The sequence below is a fragment of the Manis pentadactyla genome, chromosome Y (genome assembly GCF_030020395.1).
Source record: "Manis pentadactyla isolate mManPen7 chromosome Y, mManPen7.hap1, whole genome shotgun sequence".
In the NCBI taxonomy this organism is placed as follows: domain Eukaryota; kingdom Metazoa; phylum Chordata; class Mammalia; order Pholidota; family Manidae; genus Manis; species Manis pentadactyla.
Window position 1 is genome coordinate 4,477,362 of NC_080039.1, and position 27,505 is coordinate 4,504,866.

The 27,505-nt window shown below is 37.2% G+C and overlaps 1 pseudogene; it reads left to right on the plus strand.

Moving 5' to 3' along the window:
* LOC130682188 (regulator of nonsense transcripts 3B-like) overlaps positions 1-26,853 on the plus strand; it is a 48,716-nt pseudogene extending 21,863 nt beyond the window's left edge.
* The last annotated feature ends 652 nt before the right edge of the window (positions 26,854-27,505 follow it).

The window sequence follows — 27,505 nt, forward strand, 5'->3', positions numbered from 1 at the left end:
AATATACCCAAAGCATGGATCTTCACTGTTTTTCGTTTTTGTAAATGTTCAGAATTTTAACTAAGTGCTATATAGGAAAGTAGCATTATTTTTGAACTACTGAAGAATGGATGGAACATTCCACTTTACCATTGATTGAAGACTGCATCCTTGATGAGACATTGCAACAGCAGATCAGCTGAGCTACTACTGAGTATAACTCGCCTAATTCAGCATATTCATACTAGATTGGAGAACCTGGCCCTTCATCTAAAGACACAAGCATAAAGGTAGCAGGTACATCCAATTTCAGGATCTGTGTCTTTTCTGTCACACCTGTAAAAAAAGGAGAAAAATAATGTATAGGAAAAACAGAGAAACAAAAACAATTAAAATGGAAAGTGCTGCATTACTGAAAAAAGTAATTAATATAGCCACATACTATTGTTATGATTAAAGCTCATCCCATTTATTTAGATTACAGAGCTGCAGATGGAATGCAGAAAAAAACAGAAAATACATTGACTTAGTCTAACTATGGAGTAGTGATCATGACTTTGGAATTCCAATTACAGAGCCCTAAGGGAAAAGTACCTTTTTTTAGAACTGAGAGTTGGGGGCTATGATAGCAATTCTCAACAGAGAAAGATAAGGTGATAAAAATAAACTAAATACAATGAGAAAAATCTTTAGTAAACCTGCCTCTTCCTCCACCTTCCTTTATATCAAAGAAACTTTTTGAGGAAAAAAAGCACCTAGATTTGCTATTTGTACTTTCCTTATTTTCCCCTTCCTCATGCCAATTTAATTTGCGTCCCAACCTTGTTGGTTTGAAGTGCAAGAACAGCTCTCACACTTAACTACCTTACTGTTCTTGAAACGCTTTAGCTTTGTATTCCCTTGCCCTCATTTTAATTCTACCTCTCTTTTTTGAAAATTTCTTACTCCCAATCTACAGTAATGAGTGTCTGTATGCAGATTTCAAATTTTGGATATCACACTGTTTTGTGGTCTTCTTAGATGTCCAACACTGACAAAATTTAACCTGCTATTCTTCAAGTCACACCTTGGACTTGGTAAACCTCATTAGTAAAGTAGCCCTTTCATCCTTGGTGGTTAAATTTTAAGACACTCAGTGGGTGCTTGAAACTGTGGATAGTACTGAAATAAAAACCAAAAATGTGCGTGTGTGTGGATATAATGTATACATGCATATCTATGATGAAGCTTAATTTGTAAATATGACATAGTAAAAGATTAACAGTAAAAGGACATAACAATTGTACTGTAATAAAAGCTGTATAATATGGTCTCTCAAAGTATTTTACTGTACTCTTCATTCTTATTTTGATATGAGATAATGAAATGCCTGTGTGATATGAAATGAAGGTGAATGATGTAGGCACATGACATAGTGTTATGCTTCCCATTGACCTTCTGATGCTACGTCAGAAGGAGGATCAAATCACTGGCTTACCTGGCTGAGGTCGGCTTCCAGTAATTAAAATTGCAGAAACTTTCAAAACCACAGATACAGGGGAACCAGTGTATGCTAAAATGGTTCTCAACACCCTCATGGTTAAGCACAGACTGTCTAACAAGGCTTGCTGAGAGGGCATGATTATAGGATTTTGCGAGTCCCTTCTGCGATTTTCAGTCACAAAATGGTTTTCAAAATCCAATGAGCCAGGTCTTTCCATCTACCATTCACTCTGTTTACCAACCAATTCCCACACCACTTTCTCTAGCAAGTCTTTTCTTACTCTCTAAGAGTAGTTCAGATATTCCCCGCTTGTATTTCATAGCACTTTGCATTTTCTGTTGCATCATGTAATACTCGTAATCCATTAAAATTCTTCATATGTTGCTGTATTCCAAGGACCACAAAAAGAATTCACAAAGATTTATTTGACATTCAAAAAGTTCTATGAAGTTTTTTCATAAAGTTGTAGTTATGGCATTTTTGGCAAAAACCTACTTGAGTAGACATGGGCTATCTTTTCACTTATCCATTAACCACTGATTGCCCAGGAATGAAAATTCATTATACATCACAGAAATATTTATATGATTGACTGTAGGGTGCTGATGCATACTGTTTTGGGGATGTCACATGTATGGCAAATGCAGTTTTACCTTCCTAAAATCTAAAAAATTCTGAAACCCAAACCTGTATCTGGCCATAAGGATTTAAGATTAAGATGTTCAATCTATACTCACTTATGGAAGTGAAAATTGGTATTAGATTATATCAGGGGCCAGTTGTGAGCAGCTTATGAAGCAGTATTAAAAATGGAAACTGTATAAAATAGGATTTCTTAATCTTTAAATTTGTAGTTTTGCATTAAAAAAGGATTAAAACAAGGATTTTACTTATATTTGGCATGTATCAGTATGCTAATTCTTCAAAATGTCAACAAATTTCAAATATGCTAATTCTTTGAATCATTTCCTCATAACAACCTAAAATATTAATTGCAAACCTCATATCTAGACTACACCTCAAGAAATTTGGAACTCTGAGTTGCTGGGACACCAACACCTGAATCCCTGACAGTTAAATTTATAACTCAATTATAACACATTTATTCTTTCCTTTTTTAATAAATTAACAATGACTTAAAACAACACTGAAAATACTGTAGAATTTCTTATGTACACTTTTGGCTATCCATTCATTCATTCAGCTGTGAATGAGTACTACTATGCCAACTCCTGATCACAGAATTTTGCAGTCTAGTTGGAGAGGAAGACAAAAGTACTTAAAACTACCAAAATACAATGGTATAACAGCATAACGCAGGGTAATTTTTTAGGTAAGCATCTGAAACCACAGAGAAGAAATGCACAGATGCTGTGAGAAAAAGCAGGTTCCTGTAAAAAGGTATTTTTGAAAATTATAATTTTTAACTGACACTGGTTTCAACAGAAGAATTTAAGAGAATAATGTATGTAACATTATCTGTGATTTTAATTTATCTTAATTTTAGCAAAACATATGTAAAGGCCAACTTCATGCCTGACAAGCACAAAAAAGTAGGATCTTTTTAAAAAATACACATATCTTTCCTTAGCTCTAGGAATTTTTATTTATATGTGTGGGATGTGGCCTGGAAATCAGTAGATTTTAAAATGGCATTAAGAGATAAAAATAAGAGGAAGACAGTTTCTGAACTAAGGTTAGAACAATTATCAAGGGAAAAAGTATACCAAAATACTTTACTGTACAAGATGCGAAGTGCCATTAAAGAGTTATATAGAAAGTATGAAATGGGTTAAAAAATTTTAAGTATGGAATACCACTTCTGTCTAGAATATATTAGATCTCATCACTTCAATTAAATGCTTTCATCAAATATGAAATAATACAGTAAACCGAGTGAGAAGTTCTTACCTAAATTGGCATGCACTACAATAGAATGAAATACTGCTGTAAATGATGGCCATGCTCTGAAACTTCCCTTCTCAGGAGATTTAAGACTGCTCTTAGTAAGTGGTCACTCAGGCTTATGTTTTCACATGCCTGTAAAAGACAAAATATTTTATTGGCAACAAGCTCATATATATATATATATATATATATATATATATATATATATATATATATAAAGCTGCATTACTTAGAAATGTCAAGAGAAAAATTATTAAATATAATCTCAGAAGGGAATGAAGAACTGAGGATTTCACTATAGAAGCTTTATGATGTTGAAACTGCAAAAAATACCCCATGTGAATAAAAAGCTGACTTGAAGATTTAAAATTAGCCATTATAAAAGTAAACCTTAACTGAACATACAGTCGGAAACCTGACTATATAACAGCAAATAACTGAATAAACAGAAGAAACTTTCCTTATGTTTTAAGTTGCCCAATAATCATTATTCATTAACATGAAATACTTTTAATCAACTCAGTAATACAGGCATGTATTATGTTAAATAAATGAATATGTTTACTTCTTTGATCTTGATAAAAAGAGACTTTATTCTTATTGCATTATTAGTGAAAAGCTTTCAATTACCTGACTGGAAGGCCCCAGAGTTGTAAAAGATGAAGGGCAAGGCCCATCTTGCAATGAAAAATGTGCAATAAATACTACAGGTTTTGCAAACGCACCCCTCACTTCGGTACTAGGGCACTCCAGAAGATATTCAGAGAAGGGATTCAGAATATTAACAAAACATATTGAGCCCAAAAATGTACATTCTTGCAGTGATGGAGTAGAATGCACAGTGCATCATACCTAAGACAGAAAAATATACGAGTATCACTTTTATTGACATGCTTCTATTTTGATGGCTCAAGTAAATCAACAGGTTTCTGTGAACCAAAAAGATGTTCTTTAGGATTAATTAGGCCTGAGACTTAGTCTAGTCCCACGATTACAGAAATGAATTAAATGAAAACATGTGTAGGTAGATACAAATCTATCATCAGCCTCTTCCTGATTCAGTGATATTTCCTTAACAAGTATTCTGAAAGATGCTGAAAATAGTTGTGAAATCAAGATATCTTAATGTCCCCATTATTTTTGCAATCAGAATCTTAACCTGAAGAGTATAACAATTTTAAGATCTTGTATCTTTATTAAACACAGAATTCCATCAACAAAGATTAAAGCTTAATGCTTTCATGATAAAATACACAAAAGATGAAATAGAAACAGGAGCCAATTTCTGAATATTAAAAGCACATCAAGCAATTTTATTCTGATTTTCTCTCAATATTCCTACTAAGATTTTTATTCTATATTGGAAATTTGAAAAAGGATTCCAATAATAGGGAAAAACAAAGCACTACAGTAATGAAACAAACCAACTCTTAAGTCTAATATGAATACAATGAATAGCTATATACCAATCACTGGCAGGGCCATGGACTATTTTCTTTGTGTGAAACCTATTGGTGACGAGGAATTTAGCTGCAAGTTGAATACTAGTCATAGTTATTTCTTGTGCTTCAGGCAACAAGCAATCTTGTCCTTAAATGTAACACACATATATAAACAAATTTTTGTTTAAATAAATGCTCTATGTTTAAAACGTCTTACATAAAATTTTGTAATCTTTATTGCTTATCTTAGCACTTCAACAAATCATATTTCAAAGCAATGCTTTTGTAACAAAAAGAACTATTCAAAATAAAAGCTGTTTTACATTTGTAGATACTGATAGACACAATTCAAATGTATGGCCACTTAAATATTTGACTCTGAAGTAACTGGAACTGAATATGCTCACATATTTAAGATGAAATGAGATTAATGATTTTATGGGAAAAAAAGGTAAAATGAAACAAAAATATTAAACACATATCGATACCTGATAAGAAATCCTAAAAGTGAAATTAAAAGTATTCTTTACTAGTAAGAAGCTAAATGCCTGACTTACCTGGAGCACAGCTTAATTAAGTAAATACCATTACATGTAAGTAGTTTTTTATAAACTAAAAATACTCTACACTGTACTGCATTTGGTTATGCATGAATTGCACATTTTGTTTCCATACACTTCTCTCAATGGCTGGTGACATAATCTGATGTGATCATGTGAGCTCTGATATGTATCTTATCATTTCATCATCTTGGTCTATTGTGTCCATTCGTTTATAAACAAGTACATAAGCATTCCACCACCTTTTCTGCTGCCTGAATGACACGCATTTCGTCATATGATCAAATACTTGTCTGACGTATTCTCCACCAAAGCACTCATTTTTCATTTCTTCATCATCATCCATTTTACACTGTTACGTTTCCTTCATCAAATTTATACCAGCAATTTGTCTCATCTTTATCATTCCTCTGTTTGGTTACCGCCTGGCCACGGCTTGTATCTTGCCCCCTTCTTGTGATGTTGAGTTCTCACAGATGTAGATGAATCTTGGCTGTTGTACTGCATCCACTGGTGTCTCTTTTAGGAATAGTTGTATTGTATTTTCATAAATATATATGTTTTTGGGAGGAGATTTCCTCTCAACTACTCCAGTCGCCATCTTCCCATGATTCCTACTGTATAATTTTTAAAAATAAATATGATTGTATTTAAAAGAAGTAAAAAGAAGAAAAAAAAAGAAAAAAATTTAAAAGAAGTAAAAAAGAATAATTCCAACACTTGTTTGACCACTGTGTACAAGCACACCCACATGTCTGTATTTTGTGCTTACTGTGTCTCACTTTCAGACTGCACATACTGTTTTATCAGTTGACTCTCTGGGTATTATCTCTTTCCAGCTTTGCAACACCGGTACTGTGTAAGGTTCCATATCCAGTTCTTGTGGAAATTCAAAGTAATTATTGAATTTAACTGTACAGTCTCTTTCCCAGTCAGAGCCAAATCGTTTAAATTGGATAGCAAGAACAGGAGGTTATTTTTACATTAGCAAGCACTTTACTGTATCAATCTACAAGAAACAGAGAATATAAATGCATGTTTTTATAATCCAAATAAAATATTAAGCAATAGAATTTAAAACTTCATGATCTATCTACATTTACAAATAGATGACTAAATAATAATGAACACAAAGCCACCTTTCACAGTGACTTATTCAAAACATTTATACTCAACCTAAAAATACCTAGTCTCTCATTTGCTGAGAACTGCAAAAATTATGTGATACAGAAACTAATTAGCATCTTGTTCCATAATGTTACTTTCTGTCTGATACATACTGCTATTGGATCATGTTACATTTTGATGTTTTACCTTTATGACAATGAATAGGATATGCTATGAGAAACTGAAGAAATACTGTGAAATACATTTATCATTTATCATATGTATCTTCAAAGACATGTTATGAATTGATCCTAAAAACCAGTCAAGTTGCTGGATAAAATTAGTTGACTGGGTTTAAAAATCAGACCTGAGTTTAAAGCTTAAGTGGGTGTGAAAATTTTATGTAACCAAATAAAATTATGACAGCTTTTTTAAACTTCAAGAGTAATCTGAAGTATGAAAGGGGAAACTAATAATACCAACTCTTCAGGTTTGAGTTCACTGGCAATTTTGACTTCTAAAATTAATGGCTCAATTGAAATGGTTTTTCTTGACAACTGGCAGCATTTCTAATATTGTTTCTCTGATAAATCTTTGAATAAGTTATCATCTTGAGTACCTCCCTGCTACCACCATTAACAAAGCAGACATAGAGCAGAAATAAATTTTGAAGTTGAAAACAACTTCACATTTTTTACTTCTTTTAAATACAATCATATTTATTTTTAAAAATTATACAGTAGGAATCACAGGAAGATGGCGGCTGGAGTAGTTGAGAGGAAATCTCCCAAAAACATATATATTTATGAAAATACAATAAATACAACTATTCCTAAAAGAGACACCAGTGGATGCAGTACAACAGCCAGGATACATGTACATCTGTGAGAACTCAACATCACAAGAAAGGGGTAAGATACAAGCCGCGGCCAGGAGGGACCCGAACGCTCCCCCACCCCAGAAACCAGTAGGATGAAAGGAGTTGGAACCAGGAAGGAGTGAAAGCTCAGAACTGCTAAACAACCAGCTCTAGAAATCCGAACCCAGAGTGCAGACACAAGGTGCACAGTGTGCTAGATATTAGAGAAAAGGAAAAGCAAAACCTGTGGGCAGGTCCCCGCAACCGGTGCCCCTGAGACAAAAGAAAAGTGAGTGCTTTCTGCAAGTCTTAAAGAGACAGGGACCCCACAGCTGGGCAAAGTCATCCCAGCACACTTAGCCAGCAGCTGGGAATCCTGGGAAACTTTAGGCAGCATAAACCCCGGGGAGGCAGCACAGTTATGAAGCCCCTCATGGCACTACAAGCAGCCTGCCAGTCATTCCTCCAACCAGCACGGACCCCAAAACACTGAGCCAGTAGCAGGAGAGTGGCAGCATGTTCCGGAGGCAGCAGCACTGGAAGGGACTGGGAGCAGATGTGTGCGCCAAAGGCACCAGAGGGGACAGGTAGAGAGTTGCGTGAGCCCATAGCAGTGGCGACAGAACAGCCCGGGTGTGGCATGTGTGCACCAGCAGCAGCAGAGACAGACGAGCCTGGGAGAGGTTCATGCAGGAGAGCCCTGTGCACACCTGCAGTGGTGCCAGAGGGAGCAGGCATGCTCCCAGCAGCCGACCAGAATCCCAGCCCAATGCATAGCCACCTGGGCCAGACCCAAAGGCCGCTGCTGGCACAGAGCTGCTAGACAGGGGTGCTGCTTTCACAGAGGAGCGCACCTGGCATGCCTGCCACTCCCGGCAGGGCTCCGTGCTGCTCTGACAGAGACCCCGCCCACAGCAGCTTAGGGGATTAACCCGGTGGCTGCTCCAGGAGTGCGGGTAACCAACACAGGCAGTGGGGAAGGGCAAGGCATCCAGCAAGCAGGAAAGGACTTTTTTCTCCCAGCTAACACACCACAACCTGCCTAAAGCCACCGCTGTCATCATGAAAAGGCAAAAAAATACACTCCAGTCTGAGATAGTTCAGACAACACTGGAGAGAGGAGCTGCAGAGACAGACCTAACCAGTCTCCCTGAAAAAGAATTCAAAATAATCATCATAAACATGCTGACAGAGCTGCAGAGAAATATGAAAGAGCTATGTGATGACGTCCAGAGGGAGATTTCAGACATCTGGAGGGAGATTACAGAAGTGAAACAAACTCTGGAAGGATTTACAAGCAGAATGGATAAGATGCAAGAGGCCATTAATGGAATAGAAACCAGAGAACAGGAACAAATAGAAGCTGATCCACAGAGAGATAAAAGGATCTCCAGGAATGAAACAATATTAAGAGAACGGTGTGACCAATCCTAAAGGAACAATATCCTCATTATAGGGGTACCAGAAGAAGAACAGAGAGAGAAAAATGGATAGAAAATGTCTTTGAATAAATAATTGCTGAGAACTTCCCCCTACTGGGGGCAGAAATAGTTTCTCAGACTACAGAAGCACAGAGAACTCCCAAGGGATGGGACTCAAAGTGGACAACACCGAGACACATCATAATTAAAACGGCAAAGATTAAGGACAAGGACAGAGTATTAAAGGCAGCTAGAGAGAGAGAAAAGGTCACTTATAAAGGAAAACCCATCAGGCTAACATCAGACTTCTCAAAAGAAACCTTACAGGCCAGAAGAGAATGGCATGATATATTTAATCTAATGATTTGAATTCTTTTTCAGGAAGTTTGGTTACATTGATCTCCCCAGATTCTCTCTCAGAAGTTGTCTGGGTAATTTTGGACTGGACAAAATTCTTCTACCTTTTCAAGACATTGGAGATAGTCACAGGCAGGTGGCACGTTTATCAGCTGGGAGAACAAAGTCACTACCTAATAGTTGGTTGCCTTGCCCTTCTCTGCTTCCTGTGATTACCCACACACTGGGAATAGCAATCAGGTAAATCCTTTTAGCCATCACATGTGGGACAGCCTTTGGGGCAGCTGAGAGCACTGCAGGGAGTTTCAGGTGCATCAGGGGTGCTCTCCTTCATGCCTTGCACCAGCCTCATCTATGTGGAGCATCTGCACACTGGCAGCAACCTCTGGGTCTTTCCCCGGCAGCTGCATGCAGACAGGAGACTCTGGGCAGCTGCTGTGGACTCGGCCACTCTCCTGATCCTCGGCTGCTGTGGTGGAGCCACTCCTGTGAGGAACAAATGGTAGGCTGCTTATCACTGTGAGGGGCTTCAAGGTTGCATTGCCACCCAGGTGATTGGGGTGCCTGAAGTTCCTCAACATTCCCAGCCTGCTCAGTTGAGTGTGTCAGGATGACTCCATCCAGCTGTGAGGTCACTGTCCCTTTAAGACTTTCAAAAATCATTTAATTTTCTTTTGTCCTGGGGGAGGCAGATGCAGGGATGCACTCACATATTTTACTTTTCCATTTTTCTAATCCAGTACACCATGCAATGTGTGTCTGTGCTCCCAGTGCAAATTACTGGGGCAGGTTATGTAGCAGTTCTGCACTTCCAATCCCTCCCCCTCTGACTCCTTTCCTCCTGCTGGTGAGCTGGGGTGGGGAAAGTGCATATGTCTCGCTGGGCTGTGGCTTGTATCTTACCCTCTTCATAAGATGCTGAGTTCTCACAGATGTAGATGTTGTCTGGCTGTTGTACTGTATCCTCTGGTCTCTCTTTTAGGAGGAGTTGTGTTTGTTGTATTTTCAAAATATATATGGTCTTGCACGGAGATTTCCACTGCCCTACTCACATCACCATCTTGATTCCACCCATCTATGGTTCTTTTTTTTTATGTAATAGTTTGTGGCTCTACATTTCCCTCTAAGCATGGCTTTTGCAGTGACTCCTCAGTTTTGGTATGTTCTGTCTTCATTTTCATTCATCTCTGAGTATTTTCTAATTTTCCATTTGATTTCCTCTTTACTTTGTTGATTGTTCTGGAGCATATTGATTTCCATATATTGGTAAGTTTTCCAATTTTCTTCTATTTATTGATTTCTAATTCCATTCCTCAGTGGGCAGAGAACATACTTTGTATTCTCTCAATCCTTTTACATTTATTGAGGTTCATTCTAGGGCCCACAGCAGCTTGGGGGACTAAGCCGGAGGCTACTCCAGGAGTGTGGGTAACCAACTCAGGCATTGGAGAAGGCAAGGTGCCCAGAAAACAGGAAAGGACGTTGACACATGTGCTACCTGCCTACAGCTACCTAAATTGCTATGAAGGGCAGAAGAATTTGGGCCAGTCCAGAATTACACAGAAAACACCCAAGAGAGGGCCTGGGGATATAGAATTAACCAATCCCCACAAAAAAATAATTCAAAATAAAGGTCATGACCATGCTGATGGATCTTCAGAAAAATATGCAAGAGTTAAAGGAGCAAGTTAGGGGGGAGAATACAAATATAAAACAATTGCTAGAAGGACTTAAGCACAGACTGGATGAGGTGTAAGAAGTCTTTAATGGAATGGAAATCAGAAAACAGATACACAGAGTAGCTGAGGCGGAGAGAGATAAAAGAATCTCCAAGAATGAAATAATATTAAGAGATCTGTGTAACAAAACCAAATGGAATAATATTCACATTATACAGGTCCCAGAAAAGGGAGAGAGAAAAAAAGGTATAGAAACTGTCTTTGAAGAAATAACTGCTGAAAACTTCCCCAAACTGGGGGAGGAAATAGTCTCTCAGATCATGGAGGCCCACAGAACTCCCAACAGAAGGGATCCAAGGAGGACAACACCAAGACATATAATAATTAAAATGGCAAAGATCAAAGACAAGGACAGAGTATTAAAGGCAGCCAGAGAGAGAAAAAAGATCACTTATAAAGGAAAACCCATTAGGCTATCATCAGACTTCTCAACTGAACCCTTACAGGCCAGATGAGAATGGCATGATATATTTAATTCAATGAAACAGAAGGGCCTTGAACCAAGAATACTGTATCCAACATGATTATCATTTAAATATGAAGGAGGGATTAAACAATTCCCAGAGAAGCAAAAGTTGAGGGAATTTGCCTCCCACAAACCACCTCTACAGGGTATTTTAGAGGGAGCTCTAGATGGGAGCACTCCTCAGGCTAAATAGGTATCACCAGAGAGAACAACATCACAGCAAAGAAAGCAGACCAGCCAAATACTAACTAAAGGCAAAAATAAAATCAACTACTAACAAGACCAGTTAAAGGAAACACAGAAGAACACATAAAAAACACCTAACATATAAAGAATGGAGGAGGTGGAATAAGAAGGGAGAGAAATAAGAATCATCAGACTGTGCTTACAATAGCTTAATAGTGAGTTATGTTAGACAGTTACATGGTAAAGAAGCGAATCTTGAACATTTGGTAACTACAAATCTAAATCCTGAAATGGCAATAAGTACCGATCTTTTAATAATCACACTAAATGTGACGAGACTAAATGCACCAATCAAAAGACACAGAGTAAGAGAATAGATAAAAAAGTAAGACCCATCTTTATGCTGCTTACAAGAGACTCACCTCAAACCCAAAGACATATACAGGTTAAAAGTCGACGGATGGAAAAAGATATTTCATGTAAAAAATAGAGAGAAATAAGCAGGTGTAGCAGTACTGGTAACAGACAAAATAGACTTCAAAACAAAGAAAGTGACAAGAGATAAAGGATATTACATAATAATAAAGAGGTCAGCCCAACAAGATAATATAACCATTATAAATAAATATGTACCCAATACAGGAGCACTAATATATGTGAATGAAATACTAAAAGAATTAAAGGAGGAAATAGAATACAATGTATTCATTCAGGAGACTTCAACACACCACTCACTCCAAAGGACAGATGTAGCAGGCAGAAAATAAGTAAGGACACAGAGGCACTGAACAACACACTGGAATAGATGGACTTAACAGACATCTACAGAACTCTACACCCAAAAGCAGCAGGATACACATTATCCTCAAGGGCACATGGAACATTCTCCAGAATATATCACATACTGGGCCACAAAAAGAGCCTCACTAATTCAAAAAGATTGGAATTCTACCAACGAACTTCTCAGACCACAAAGGCATAAAACTAGAAATTAATTGTACAAAGAAAACAAAAAGACTCAAACACATCGAGGCTAAACAACATGCTCCCTGATAATCAATTGATCAATGTCCAAATTAAACCAGAGATCAAACATATAGAATGTCATAGTATTCTATAATAATTATTTGTATTTGTGTGGGATCTGTCATGATTTTTCCTTTCACGGTGACAAATGACACTGACAGCATAAAGCCGCAAATTCTGTGGGGTGCAGCAAAGGCAGTTCTAAGAGGAAAGTATACAGCAATACAGGCCTATCTAAAGAAGGAAGAAAAATCCCAAATGAATAGTCTAAAGTCACAATTATTGAAACTGGAAAAAGAAGAACAAATGAGGCCTCAAGTCAGCAAAAGTAGGGACATAATAAAGATCAGAGAAGAAATAAAGAAACTGAGCAGAATAAAACAATAGAAAAAAACAATGAAACCAAGGGCTAGTTCTTTGAGAAGATAAACAAAATAGATAAGCCCCTAGCCAGAATTATTAAGAGAAAAAAAGAAGCTACACACATCAACAGAATAACAAATGGGAAGGAAAAGTCATGATGGATCCCACAGAAATACAAATAATTATTATAGAATACTATGAGATTCTCTATGCTAAAAAGCAGGAAAACCTAGAAAAAATGGACGACTTCCTAGAAAAATACAACCTTCCAAGACTGACCAAGGATGAAACAGAAAGTCTAAACACACCAATTAGAAGCAAAGAAATTGAAGCGATAATCAAAAACCTACCCAAGAATAAAATCCCTGGGCCAGATGGATTCATGGCTGAATTTTTTTCAGACTTATAGAGAAAACATAATACCCATTATCCTTAAAGTTTTCCAAAAAATAGAAGGGGAGGGAATACTTCCAAACTCATTCCATGAACCCAGAATCACCCTAATACATAAAGCAGGCAAAGACCCCACCAAAAAAGAAAATTACAGACTAATATCCCTGCTGAACATAGATGTAAAAATACTCAACAAAATATTAGCAAACCGAATTAAAAAATACATCAAGTGGATCATACACCATGATCAAGTGGGATTCATCTCAGGGATGCAAGGATGTAACATACCCCAACATTGGACGATCTATCAACATCATCCACCACATCAACAAAAAGAAGGACAGAAGTCACATGATCATCTCCATAAATGCTGAATAAGCATTCGACAAGATTCAACATCCATTCATGATAAAAACTCTCAACATAATGGGTATAGAGGCCTAGTACCTCAACATAATAAAAGTAATATATGAAAAACCCACAGTCAACATTGTACTTAACAGTGAGAAGCTGAAAGGTTTTCCTCTAAGATTGGGAACAAGACAGAGCTGCCCACTCTCTGTACTGTTATTCAATATAGTACTGGAGGACCTAGACACAGATCTCAGAGAAAAGAAAGAAATAAAATGCATCCAGATTCATAGAAGAGAAGAAGTCAAACTGTCACTATTTGCAGATGACATGATATTTTACCTAGAAAACTGTAAAGACTCCGTTCCAATACTACTAGACCTAATATCAGAATTCAGTGAATTTGCAGGACACCAAATTAATACATAGAAATCTGTTACTTTCCTATACACTAGTGATGAATTAACAGAAAGATAAATCAGGAAAACAATTCCATCCACAATTGCATGAAGAAGAAAAAATGCATAGGAATAAATCTAGCCAAGGAAGTGAGAGACCTATACCCTGAAAACTACAAGAAACTCTGAAGATAAATTAGAGAGGACACTAACAAATGGAAACTCATTCCATGCTCCTGGATAGGAAGAATTAATATTGTCAAAAAGGCCATTCTGCCTAAAGCAATCTACGGATTAAATGCCATGTCTATTAAATTACCAACAACTTTCTTTAACAAACTGGAAAAAAACAGTTTTAAAATTCATATAAAACCACAAAAGACCCCAGATAGCAAAGCAACCCTGAGAAGGAAGAATAAAACAGGCGGTATCTCACTCCCCAACTTCAAACTCTACTACAAAGCCACAGTAATCAAGACAATCTGGTACTGGAAAAAGAACAGAGCCACAGATCAGTGAAACAGAATAAAGAGTTCAGATATTAACCCAAACATACACCGTCAATTAATATATGATATAGGAGCCATGGACATACAATGCGGAAATGACAGCCTCTTCAACACCTGACGTTGGCAAAACTGGGCAGCTACATGTAACAGAATGAAACCAGATCACTGTCTAACCCCATACACAAAAGTAAATCCTAAATGGATCAAAGCCCTGAATGTAAGTCATGAAACGATAAAACTCTTGGAGGAAAATACAGGAAAAAATGTGTTAGACATAAACATGAGTGACTTCTTTATGAACATATCTCCCTGGGAAAGGGAATCAAAAGCAAAAATGAACCAGTGGGAGGATATCAAGTTGAATATCTTTTGTACAGCAAAGGACACCACCAACAGAAGAAAAAGGCATCCTACAGTCTGGGAGAACATACCCATAAAGGAAAGATCTGATAAAGGGTTGACATCCAAAATATATAAAGAGCTCACTCATCTCAGCAAACTAAAAGCAAATCATCCTATTAAAAAATGGGCAGAAGTGATAAACAGACATTTCTCCAAGGAAGAAATTCAGATGGCCAACAGACACATGAAAATATGCTCCACATCGCTAGTCATCAGAGAAATGCAAATTAAAACCACAATGAGATATCACATCACACCATAAGGATGGCCACCATCCAAAAGAGAAACAAAAACAAATGTTGGCGAAGTTGTAGAGAAATAGAAACCTTCCTGCACTGCTGGTGGGAATGTAAACTAGTTCAACCATTGTGGAAAACAGTATGAATATTCCTCCAAATGCTCAAAATAGAAATACCATTTGACCCAGAAATTCCACTTCTAGGAATTTACCGTAAGAATGAAGCATCCCAGTTTGAAAAAAGAGATGCACCCCTATCTTTATTGCAACACTATTTACAATACCCAAGGAATGGAAGCAACCTAAGTGTCCATCAGTAGATGAATGGATAAAGAAGATGTGGTACATACATACAATGGAATATTATTCAGCCATAAGAAGAAAAAAATCCTACCATTTGAAACAACATTGATGGAACTAGAGGGCATTATCCTCAGTGAAATAAGCCAGGCAGAGAAGGCAAACACAAAATGATTTCACTCATATGTGGAGTATAACAACAAAGAAAAAACCGAAGTTACAAAACAGCAGCAAAAACACAGAAACCAAGAATGGACTAACAGTTACCAAAGGGAACGGGACTGGGGAGGATGGGTGGTGAGGGAGTGATAATGGGGGGTGTAAGAAAGGGGGCATTACAAATAGCATGTATAAGGTGCGGGGAACAGGAGGGCTGCGTGACACAGAGAAGAAAACTAGTAGTGATTCTATGGCATGTTACTACACTGATGGACAGTGACTTTAATGGGGTTTGTGTGGGGGACTTGGTGATGTGGGCAGTCTAGTAAATGTAATGTTCCTCATTTAATTGAAGATTAATTATACCAAAAAAAAATCCCTGCCATCCACCCCCATCCCATAATAGAAGATGTCCTGGCCTCAAACAATCCTTTATTTTCTTTTGCTAATCATTTCCTTGCCCCATACTCCTGTCAATAAAATCCTTCCATTTTTTTATAGCTCATTGGAACATCTGATTGCTGAATGGCATGCTGCCCACTTAATAAAGCCAATTAGATCTTCAAATTTACCCATTTCAAATTTTGTTTTATGACATAAATTTTATGTCAAAGGGAATTAAGGTTGTTAATCACCTCACATAAACAAAGGGAGAGTATTCTGGATTATCCAGTTCAGCACAGTATAATCACAGGGGTCTTCAGAAGTAAAAAGTTGAGTCAGAAGAGAGAGTGAAATAGAGACACAGATGAAGCATGGAAAGAATTAGGTGCTACATTGCTCACTTTGAAGATGTAGGAAGCGACCACCAGCCAAGGAATACAAGCAGCCTCAAAGTCTAAAAAAGACAAGGAACTTGATTCTTTCCTGGAGTCTCCAGGAAGGAAGTCAGTCCTTTGATTTTAGACCAGTGAGACACGTTGTTGGACTTTAAACCTTCAGAACCTTAAGATAATAAACTTGTTATTTTAACCCATAAAATTTGGGTAATTTCTTAATGCAGCAGTAGGAAACTAGTACAGTTGGTGTGGGGAATGGTGAAATGTTCAGTTTTCGATGTGTTCAAGGAATCTGAATGTGTTAGATATCTAAGTGGAGATGTCAAATAGGCAGGTGGAAATATGAGCCTGAAATTTTGGGAAGAGCTATGGGCTGGAAGTATAAATATTGAAATTTTTGCAAAGAGAGAATAGTGAAAAGAATGAGTAAGATTAAAAAAGAAGTAATTGTAGATAGAAAAGAGCTTGTCTAAGGACTGAGCCTTGGACCTTACTTTGGGTAGTATTTCATTCCATGCATGTACCACATTTGTTTATCCATTTGCCCACTGACAAATATTTGGATTGTTTCCAGTTTGGGACTATTTTAAATAATATATAATTGCTCCTTTCTAAAGCAAGAAGAAGAGTGATCCCATCTAATGAAAGTTGAGTTTTATTTTGTCCTCCCAGTAGGGCATCAGTACCAAGACAGAATCCTTTTACTTTTCCACCACGCAACTCTGATGACCGACATATTGTCAGTGGTTAAAAGCTAACAAGCACTCCAAAAACGAGGCATACACCAAGATGTAAATACAGAGCCAAATGGCAGGTCAGAGGCAGATACTTAAGCTAGTCTTGTAAGAACAGGCAGGTATTGGAGGCAACAGTGAGTGATAGACCCAAATACAGCGGACTGTTCTTGGGAACAGGAATTAGGAACTAACCCAAGCATATGCTTGGCATTAAAGGTGAGAAAAGTACAAAGTCTGGATAATGCATTCTAGCTGTCAACCAAATGAGACTGGGGACCTGAGCCAGCCTTCTTCCTTGGGATTCTATTGCATCCTTAACTTGGTACTAACCTCTGTGGTTGTATCTATAGTTCTCTACTTATCACTTGCCCTCTTTTCCCATTTCTCTTCCTTTTTTCTTAATTGCATGTGATACAAAAGCAAAGAAATAATATGTTCAATTAATTCAAATAGATTTTTTTTCACATATTAAGACCTCTGAAATCAGGATACATCTTGAAATTGATGGTGTATCAAAGAGTAATTGGCATCATTTCTTTCTTTATTGTATATAAAATAACTGTGACATTAGATTCAATTGTATCTTAGAGCTGATGAAATACAAATGCTCTATAATCTAAGGCAATATTTTTCAAATTTTGCATTTTATAAATTGGGGGGCTGGCTTTTACTGAAGTATAAATTTACACAAAATTCTACTCACCAATTTTAAGTGTACAACTCAATGAGTTTACATGAATGTGTGCAGTCATGCAACCACCATCATAATCATGGTAAGAACATTTTCATGGCTGCAAGTTCCCTGGAGCTTCTCTGAAGTCACTTGCTTCTCCTCATCCCTAGCAATCATTTATTCTGCTTTCCATCAAATAGTTTTACCTTTTGTAGAATTTTATACAGTGATATTGCACAGTGTATATTCTCCTTGTGTCTGAATTCTTTCACTCAGCATAATCATTCTGAGATTAAATCTCATTGATGGACATATCAGTTCATTTTTATTGCTGAGTAGTATTTAATTCTATGGATGTATCACATTTTGTTTATTCATTTGCCCATTGACAGATTTGGATTGTTAAATTTGGGACTATTTTAAATAATGTATAATTGGCCCTTTTAAAGCAGGAAGGAGAGTGATCCCATCTAAACCCAAGTTAGGTTTTATTGTCTCCTCCCTGTGGGGTATCACTACCATGATAGAATGCTTTTACTTAAAAAAGGGGTGATGAAAACAAATCTCATATATTTTGGTTATTATCACCCCTTTAAGTATCTGTGAAAGTTGTTAACTAAAAAATCTGTGAATTCTAATCCATGGAAGGAAAATAAATTCTAAAGCTTCTGAAAGCACACTTTCACAAACAATAAAAAATATTAGTTGTTTCCCTGGTGAGGCAAAACTTTGGATAAACATCGGGTTTATCTGAGGAAAATGAAGCCCGCAAAACGTATCTTTTGATCGGAAAAATACTAAACTTCCAAGATTCAGAATTCCATTTGCTTACAAATGGAGGTATCTACAACTCCAGAAGGCCCGGCCCGAAATGGGTTACTGCTTTGTATTCCGGGATTTGGGGTTCGCGAAAGCGTCACCCTAATCCAGATGGCTGAGTGACTAAGGACGTCCGAAGAGCGGGCCCTGAGACTCCGGGCCGCGAGCGGATTGGGCAGTGCGATACGGGAGGCGGGAGGTTAAGACCAGAAATTAGAACCTTTCCACAGAGGGAAGCCTGGGCGCCTAGAAGTCTCGCGAGGTCCTGGCTGGGCCCAATGGAACACTGGCCCCAGCTTAGAACTAGGGGCGCTGCTTGGGGGCGCACGAGTGGGCCGCGAGCTACATTTAGGCGCGTCTGCCGGCGTTGAGAGCAGAGAGCCGTAGCAGTGAAGGCGGAGAAGGACCACGGGCCTAAGGAGAAGCGAGTAACCCTCTTGAATCCCCCGCGGGCCACACGCAGGCGGAAGGGCTTCGGGGGAGAGCACAAAAGGGGAAGACAAGCAGGATCGAAACAAGGAGAAGAGGCGCTGAGCAAGGTTCTGGACTGGCTGTTGGCCCAGGAAAGGGCGGGACAGGTCCCACACCCGTGGAGGAAGGTTGGGAGTGGGGCTGTCCTCTTTCCCACCCAGCTTCCCCCTCTTGTTCCTTCACCTGAGTGAGAACCGCATCACCCTGTCCCATCCACTTGCCCGAAATGGGGGAAGCCCCTGCGTGGGTGTGAGGAAAACGGGGGAATCCCAGACGAGAAGGTTTAGGTCACAGCTCTGAGATGGCCAATGGGCCGGGGAAGCACTGGGTGAAGAGGACGAGAAATTGAAAGGTTAGCTGGGGAGAATTACTAAGCAGTGAAGGGGCCATCAGGTGGGACTGGTTTGTGTGCATATTAATGGCGGCGGGCCGAGGGAGTGTGGTGGGATTAATGGTCTGGGGCCAGATAGGGTGCATCCTGTTTCGGGAGCAATAAGGGAATTTGGTATTCCTTAGAGTTTTGAGTTCTTTATGCTTAATGAGAGGAAGGATTTTGTTTTCGGATGTGTTGGAGGTGGAGGGGAAATAATCAAGAACTCGTGGCATCCTCAAAAGACCAGGGTTGGTCTACTAATTTCTTAACACTACTAGTATTTATTGAAAGATGAGCGACAGAAAATGCGAAAACCTAGTTAACTGCGGGGCTTCGGGTTAACTGAACCTGAAATTTTCCTTTCTCCGTGCAGTTCTCGTTTCTAAGAGTTTTTAAAAACCACGTTACTGTTATGTTTGACTAGTTTTGAGCATTAAAAGAATATTTTGTCCTAGGTTTGTATAAATGATCTCATAATCTTTTAAAGCCCAGACTTCTTCAGGGGTGGTGATTTCTTTCTTTCAGGTATGACAGAAAATTGCTTTGTACTAATTTTATTTTCCTGACACAGTTTTAAGGTGGTAATTCGGAGATTACCTCCCAGTTTGACCAAGGAGCACCTTCAGGAACATCTTCAGCCTCTGCCCGAGCATGATTACTTTGAGTTTTTTTCCTAATGATACTATGTAAAATAAATAAATAAAAGAGGGAAGAGGGTAAATGAAAAATAGTTTCTCCCATTCTTTTTTATCCCGTTTTACATTTGATTTTTGAGCCTGTCTCTTTAATGTATGTATACTTGTAATTCAGCCAGGTACCTGCGAGCACATTTACAGAATTGCTTTCCTCTCTGCTGTCTTTATCCTCATATGTACACCAGAGCATACATGAACTTTAAAAACCAGGAGGACATTATTTTGTTCAGGGATCGCTTTGACGGTTATGTATTCCTTGACAATAAAGGTGTGTCTTTGAAACTGAAGGGGAGTTTATCATTTGTATGTTTTAACATTGCATTACAGTGTTTCACAGTTTTTTCTTAATGCCTTCATATCTTTTCTAAGATATGAAGCCGTCCAGTACTTTTATTAACCTGCTATTTCTGTAGTTTGATCAACTGAATGAAATTGCTGCTCTTTTCTCTTCTATGACAATTTTTTTGCCCTGGATTAGGTGATCTGTTTACTAGTTTCAGCAATAATACTGATAAATGACTCTCTAAACTTGTATGACAAATTTTAAATGTATAATTCTCATCTTGGTTCAAGGATCAACATTTGTTAACTCAATTCAAATCCTTTAAGCCAATAGTTCCCAGGTGGAATACTGTTTAACATTTTGTTGTACCTCATTAAAACACTGAACCTGGTGATCTCCCACTTTGTGTCCAGGAGTCTGAAGGGTATGGCCCAACTCCTTTTATTTATTATCTGCTGCTTACAACATTTAGCCAGAGAATGTCTAAACTGCATTTTTCCACTTTTCTTTTGGCTTTGCAATCATAGGTGAATGATGTGTCTTTTTGTTGTTTTTTTCAGTATCAATTCAGAGTTTGTAAAAATGAAATCTTTGTCAGGAAACATGTCAATAAAAGTTGAAGGATTGCCACTGTGTTTATCCAGCTTTTATTAATCCTCCCCCCCCGCCAGTTTCCCCAAACTACCAACTTCTCCACTCAGACTTTATTCCAGTAGACAGTGATTTCCTGGTATTCTGAGCTGTGTTTAACTTTTTCCTCTTCACATTAAACAAATAATGAATCTTTTCATTTTATTGTTTTTTAATATCTTGTTCACCTAGGCTTACCAAAACTTTCACTTAATATTGTCATCACCTAATGATTAATAACCACTGTATCTAAGCTTACGGGATTTTCAATTTTTCCATTTCAACGTAATTCAGTCCATTAAATTGCCATGAAATTAGTCTTTTTGAAATACTCATTAAATATAACAGTTGTGGGAAAAATATTCAAACTCCTTCCTAGCTTGCTAGGCAGAAGTCTCCACAGTTTGGCCTCACTTTTGTTTTCTCAGCTTATCTTCCACTGTTTTCTTCTGATTCAGTTTGGTTTATCTATTTCTTCTCACGTATATCAGTTATTAAGCTAATCTGATTCTGCATTCACTAGAATTTCCAAAATCATGTTTCTTCCATGACTGCCTTCTGACACCTTCTGGTCAATTCTACTTATTTTATTGTGACTTATTCTGTATGCCAATGATCTGACCATAGCGTTTCATATCTTGTATGACATTACTCTATAGCAGCGATCTGGTGTATTTTTTCCAGTAGTCACTTTTTAAAATTGAGATACAACTCACATATCATACAACTCAGTGGTTTTTAGTGCTTTCACAAAGTTGTGCCACCATCATCACTATATAATTCCAGAGTGTTTTCATCACTCAAAAAAGAATTCTACATCCATTAGCAGTCATCTCCCCTTCTTTCCTCCACTTACAGCTTCAGTAGATCCTAATCTAGCTGTGGATTCTGGACATTTCATATAAGCTGAATCATACAACGTGTGGCCTTTTGTGACTGCCCCATTTACTTGGCATGTTTTCAGGTTTCATCCATTTTATATAGCATGTGTCATTACCTCATTCCCTTTTATTTGCATTTTTAAAAATTGTGGTGAAATACACAAATTACCATCTTAACTATTTTTAAGTGTACAGTTTAGTAGTGGTGAGTACATTTCACATTGTTGTATAACCAATCTCTAGAACCTTTTCATCTTGCAAGACTGAAACTATACCCATTCAACAACTTCCCATTTCCTCTTCCTCCCATCCCCTGACAACTACCATTCTACCTGTGAACTACCATTCTCTCTCTATGAAGTTGACCATTCTAGGTACTTCATGTAAGTGGACTCATATAGTATTTGGCTTTATGGGACTGGCTTATTTCACTTAGCGTAATGTCTTCAAGGTTGATCCATCCTGTAGCATGTGTTAGGATTTACATTTTAAGGCTAAGTAATATTCCACTGTATGTATATACTACATTTTGTATATTCAACCATCAGTGGACACTTGGGTTGCTTCTACCTCTTGGCTGTTGTGAATAATGGTGCTATGCGTGTGGGTGTACAAACATCTGTTCATCTTTTGAACATTGCCCAAAAGTGGAATTGCTAGGTCATATGGTAAATTGTTTTAATTTTGTATGGAAGCAGCATTCTATTTTCTAGAGCAGCTGCACCATTTTGCATTCCCACACAGTGTAATGCATGAGGGTTCTAATTTACCCTAATTTCTCCAAGTCCTCACCAGCACTTGTTGCTTTTTTCCTTCAATAGTAAACATTCTGATGGGTGTGAGGGGATAGCTCATTGTGGTTTTGATTTGCACTTCCCTAATGATTAGTCAAGTAATATTTTAATCTTAGCGTATGCTTGAGCATATGACCATCTTTTCTTATGCTTTTTGGCTACTTGTATACTATATTTGGAAACATATCTATTCAAGTCCTTTGAACATTTTTTAAGTAGGTATTTTGTTGTTCTAGTTCTTTATATATTCTGTATATTGACCTTTATCAGATATGTGATTCACAAATATTTTCTCCTGTTTTGTAGGTTTTCTTTTCACTCAGTTGATTGTGTCTTTACATGCACAGAAGTTTTTATTTTTGATATAGTCCAATTTATCTATTTTTATTGCCCATGCTTTTAGTGGCTCCTGGTGCATGTTTTAATAACAGTTTTATTGAGATACAATTCATATGCCACAAAATTCACCCTTTTAAAGTGTACAGTGCAGTATTTTTTTAGTATATTCGCCGTGTTGTGCAACTCTCACCACTCTAATTTAAGAACATGTGTCACTCCAAAGAGAAACCCTATACCTATTAGCTGTCACTCCTCATTCTCACCAAAACTACCCCCAGCTCTAACTAATCCACATTCTATCTACATAGATTTGCCTATTCTAGAGATTTCTGATATATTTTTAAATTAAAATTAATTTGTAGTTTTTCCCCTATGTATCAAAATATCATGCTTTCAAAGTTCAACTTAAATGAATATTTTACTTCCCTGCCGTATCTTTTCATTATGTTATCAGTATGAACTTGGGCTTCCTTTGGTAATATGCTTATTTTAATTATGTGAGTGTTATTTATGTCTGTGGAGAAGTCCTATTAAGATGACCACCACCAAAGAGGCCTGAAAAACAGTGGGTTGACTCTTGTATCCACCTTTGATATTTTCTTTGTTGTAGCAAGTGTGGTATTTTTTCTAAACAGGTCAGGAATATCCTGCTATAGTAGAATTTGCAACTTTTCAAAAAGCTGCAAAAAAAGAAGACTAAGAAAAGAGTTACCAAAGTTGGGACTATCGATGATGGTACAGTATAGTTCTAGTTATGTAAAACTATTGCATTGGGTTTTGAAAATACATTACCTTTGTGGGAATTAATTGGACTCCAGTCTTTTAAATAGTGAAACATGGAATAAAGTTCATGAGAAATGTAATTCACTGATGAAAACTTTGCTTAATTGTTAGAATGTAGGTGGGGTTCCTCTATAATTTCCACTCTCTTTGGCTGGTAGCATTTCATTCCTCCACAATTAAGCAATCTATTGCTGTCTTTTGAGCAGTAAATCAGCTTAGGTATTTTGATTAGAACACAGTGGAAAAATTCAGATGTTTCAAAGTATAGCAACTCCTTAACGCCTTTTATTACCATTTTTATGATAATATTTTTGACTTCTGGTTTCCATTATTCTTATAAAGAGGAGGAATTACCATTGAGAGCTGTGATAGAAAATGTTCTGTACTCAAGTAAGTTAACATAAAGTAGATGAAGTGGCCAGTCCTATTTTCTCTGTTTTAAATATGCAGTTAACTGCATGCCTAGGAATTACATTTAACTGAAATACAGGAACTGAAAAACTAATAATTGCCATTTAAGGTAAACTGGATCCAGATTCTGAGCTCTCCATAATTTGTTATGTTGGATAAGGACTTAGCTGCAGTATTTTTTGTATCACACTGCTATTTTAGAATCATCTAATTTTATTTTCGTTATTTACTACTATAATGGTTATTTTGTAGAAAAAACAAAAGACTCAAGACACCATTGCTTATTGGTTGTATCACAGATTCAGGCCTGGAAGACCAGATCAAGTAACATGCTCCAGAGTGCATAGAAACTCCCAAGTATAAGCAATAGGGTGACTCGGGTTTGTTACCCTTTCTGATGTCAGACATATCTAGGAAAGAACTCCAGGAATTAACATCACCTCCAGTGCCACAGCTAGGACATACACCCAATTTATCTTTTTGCTGAACAACTGAGTTGCATTTGTTGAGTTCACTTAAACTGAGATATACCCATACAGGAATTGCTACATGCTTATACATAGTACCCTCTGAAGTTCCCATAACTGACTTTCAGTTCTCCCGTAAGTGTGACTGATTAGTAGGAATAGTGCATTTTAAAAGCCAACTAACAACCCTGGAAGTTCTGTTTTAATGTGCTGTGTCTCATTTTCCCTGACCCCATGTTAGTCCCACACTCCCTTAGTGGATATCAGGAGTTCTGAGAGTTAAGTGACCAGTAAAGCTCTAAAAGGTTTATCTTGTGGGTATGGTTAGGTTGGTTTTCAATCTTCAGTGAAGTAGAAAATTACCACCTTTGATAAACATCCTAGGTAATATTTCCTATTTTGTTTACTTAAAACAATTATTTAGATCCAGAATATAGAACATTTTTGGAATGTTATGTTGCAGATAATGAGAAAATAACATCTACTCCAGAAACACTGCTAGAGGAAATGGAAGCAAAAAATAGAGAATTAATAGTAAGTGGGCAGGAGGAATTAAAGCATTCTTTTTCCTCAGAAGACCTGTGTGACTCCCACTTCCATCCTAGCTTAGCTGTGTGGCCACTGGGAAGGCACTAAGTTCCTTGAAACTGTGTTTCTTCTACTGTAAAATGAGAATGATAATACCAGCCTCACAGGATGAGAATGCATTGGTAAGACGGGAGAAATTCTCTGTGACCTTTATTTAGTGCCACACAAATGAACATAAGTATAAAAAGTTAAGAGACTCACGGGACCTTTAGATTTTGGTAAGCCTTTGAACATCAATTGGTGTTTTCTTCTAATAAACTCACATTCCTAAAAATTTTTTCTTGACCTGAAAATATCAAAAAATGAAATGAGGTACTGCAAAATTGAAAACCTCTTAAGAAATTCTAGTTTGGATGTTGGTTTCTAATACACTGTTGCTAATGTATCAGCTCTAAACATAAGCATAGCCTCTGACACAGGATTTGTAGTCCTAGGAATTCATCCAAAGGAAGTGTGTTTTCAAAACGCTAGCTCTGAGACTAAATAGCATTGTTCAGAATATTGAAAAATGAAATAAATATTATTCTAAAACTTGGTTTTTATTAATGGATGCATAGTATAAGCTTATCTCTAATGTTACAATGAATTTACAGAAATGGAAATAGGTGTCAAAAGGATATTTTAGTCCCTTCTTCCAATTTCTTCCCAGTTGAACAAATTTATAGTGACATATGAAAAAAATAGAATATCTTTTGTGCTTAACTCTCACTGACACTGGGAATTTCTCTTTTGAAATAATTGTACTGTTTTCATTTGAATTTCTTCACTTTTTCAGAAGTATTTTAAACCTTCACAATTGAAATAGAATACTGTAAGACATCTGTTTGACAGTATAGCTGTGAACTTTCTGTTAAGGGGTCTTATTTTCCCACCTTGGTGGTTGTCAGGGAATGTCAGAAAATGGAATCCTTTCTAGGGGTTGATAAGTATTATTAATAATATGTTTACATTTATGTAGCTAAAAAGACAACCCCACTTTTGAGTTTCCTGAAAAGACAAGTAGGTAAACCTTTTGTTTTTATAGTTTTCTCAATACTTTTATATATTGTTTGCATTCTGTAAATGTAAGAGCATTGGGATACTATAGGATAAATAGTTTCTTTTTCTACCATTATTCTGTAAAGATTTAGCTCATTGGCTTCACTCTCTGGCCTTTTCCTTCACTCTGGTTGTTGGACCAGGGATTCACTCTGCAAACCCAGAGAGTCCACTCTCTTGATTTTCTGAAAATTTCTGGAAATAGCACAAGGCAGCAGTAGGAGACTCTGCCACTAGCAGGCCTTGGTCTTAATTCTCTCTCATGTTCTGAATGGGGTGGGGAGGGGGTAAAGGAGATAGAATGCCACTTGTAGAACATAGGAAGGAAAGATGATCCATTTTAGTGGGTGCACATCATACCTTTGGGATTGAGTTTTTGGTGATGATTATCTTGTTTGAAGGCTTGTGTTGATATTTCTTTCTAGAGAATGAGAGAAAAAAAGAAGAAAGGAGGAGACAAGAAATAGAAAGAGAAAGACAAAGAGAAGAAGAGAGGATAAACTGGAAAGAAGAAGAGAAACAAAAAAGGAAAGATAGAGAAAAGTTAAGGAAGATAGTGTTCCAGAAAGGGACAATTTAAATGATGAACCAAAGATTAAGTTATGAAAATAACTTAAAGTGAATGCATGTTGCTGAAAATTGCATGTATTTACTTCTTTATATACGCATGCACCTTGTGTTGGTGTAAATAGTGTTTTGGTTTTGGTTTTGTCTTTTTGGGAGGGGGAGGTAAACCAATAGAAATCTTTCCTATAACATTCTTTTTTTTTAGTTTAAGATAATTTTAAAGGATTAAGTAGTTTACATATTCGGTGCAGATATGTATTATTTTTACCATTGTAGATACTCACTTTTTGGATTATTGTTCTCTATTCTTCATAAATAAAGGCTTAGGGCTGGCTGGCATGAATTACAGGTTTTTATTCAGCTTTTCCTTCATATTTGATACATGAAGTTGCCTCATCTGTTTGTTTTCCACTGTCTTCAGGTTCACAGGTTCCTGTTACAAGCTGTGAATCAGAAAAATGTAAGGACCAAGTACATGATACAGAGCACCTACTATCATGCCTCACACCCAGGTCTTCGTTAAACCCTTTT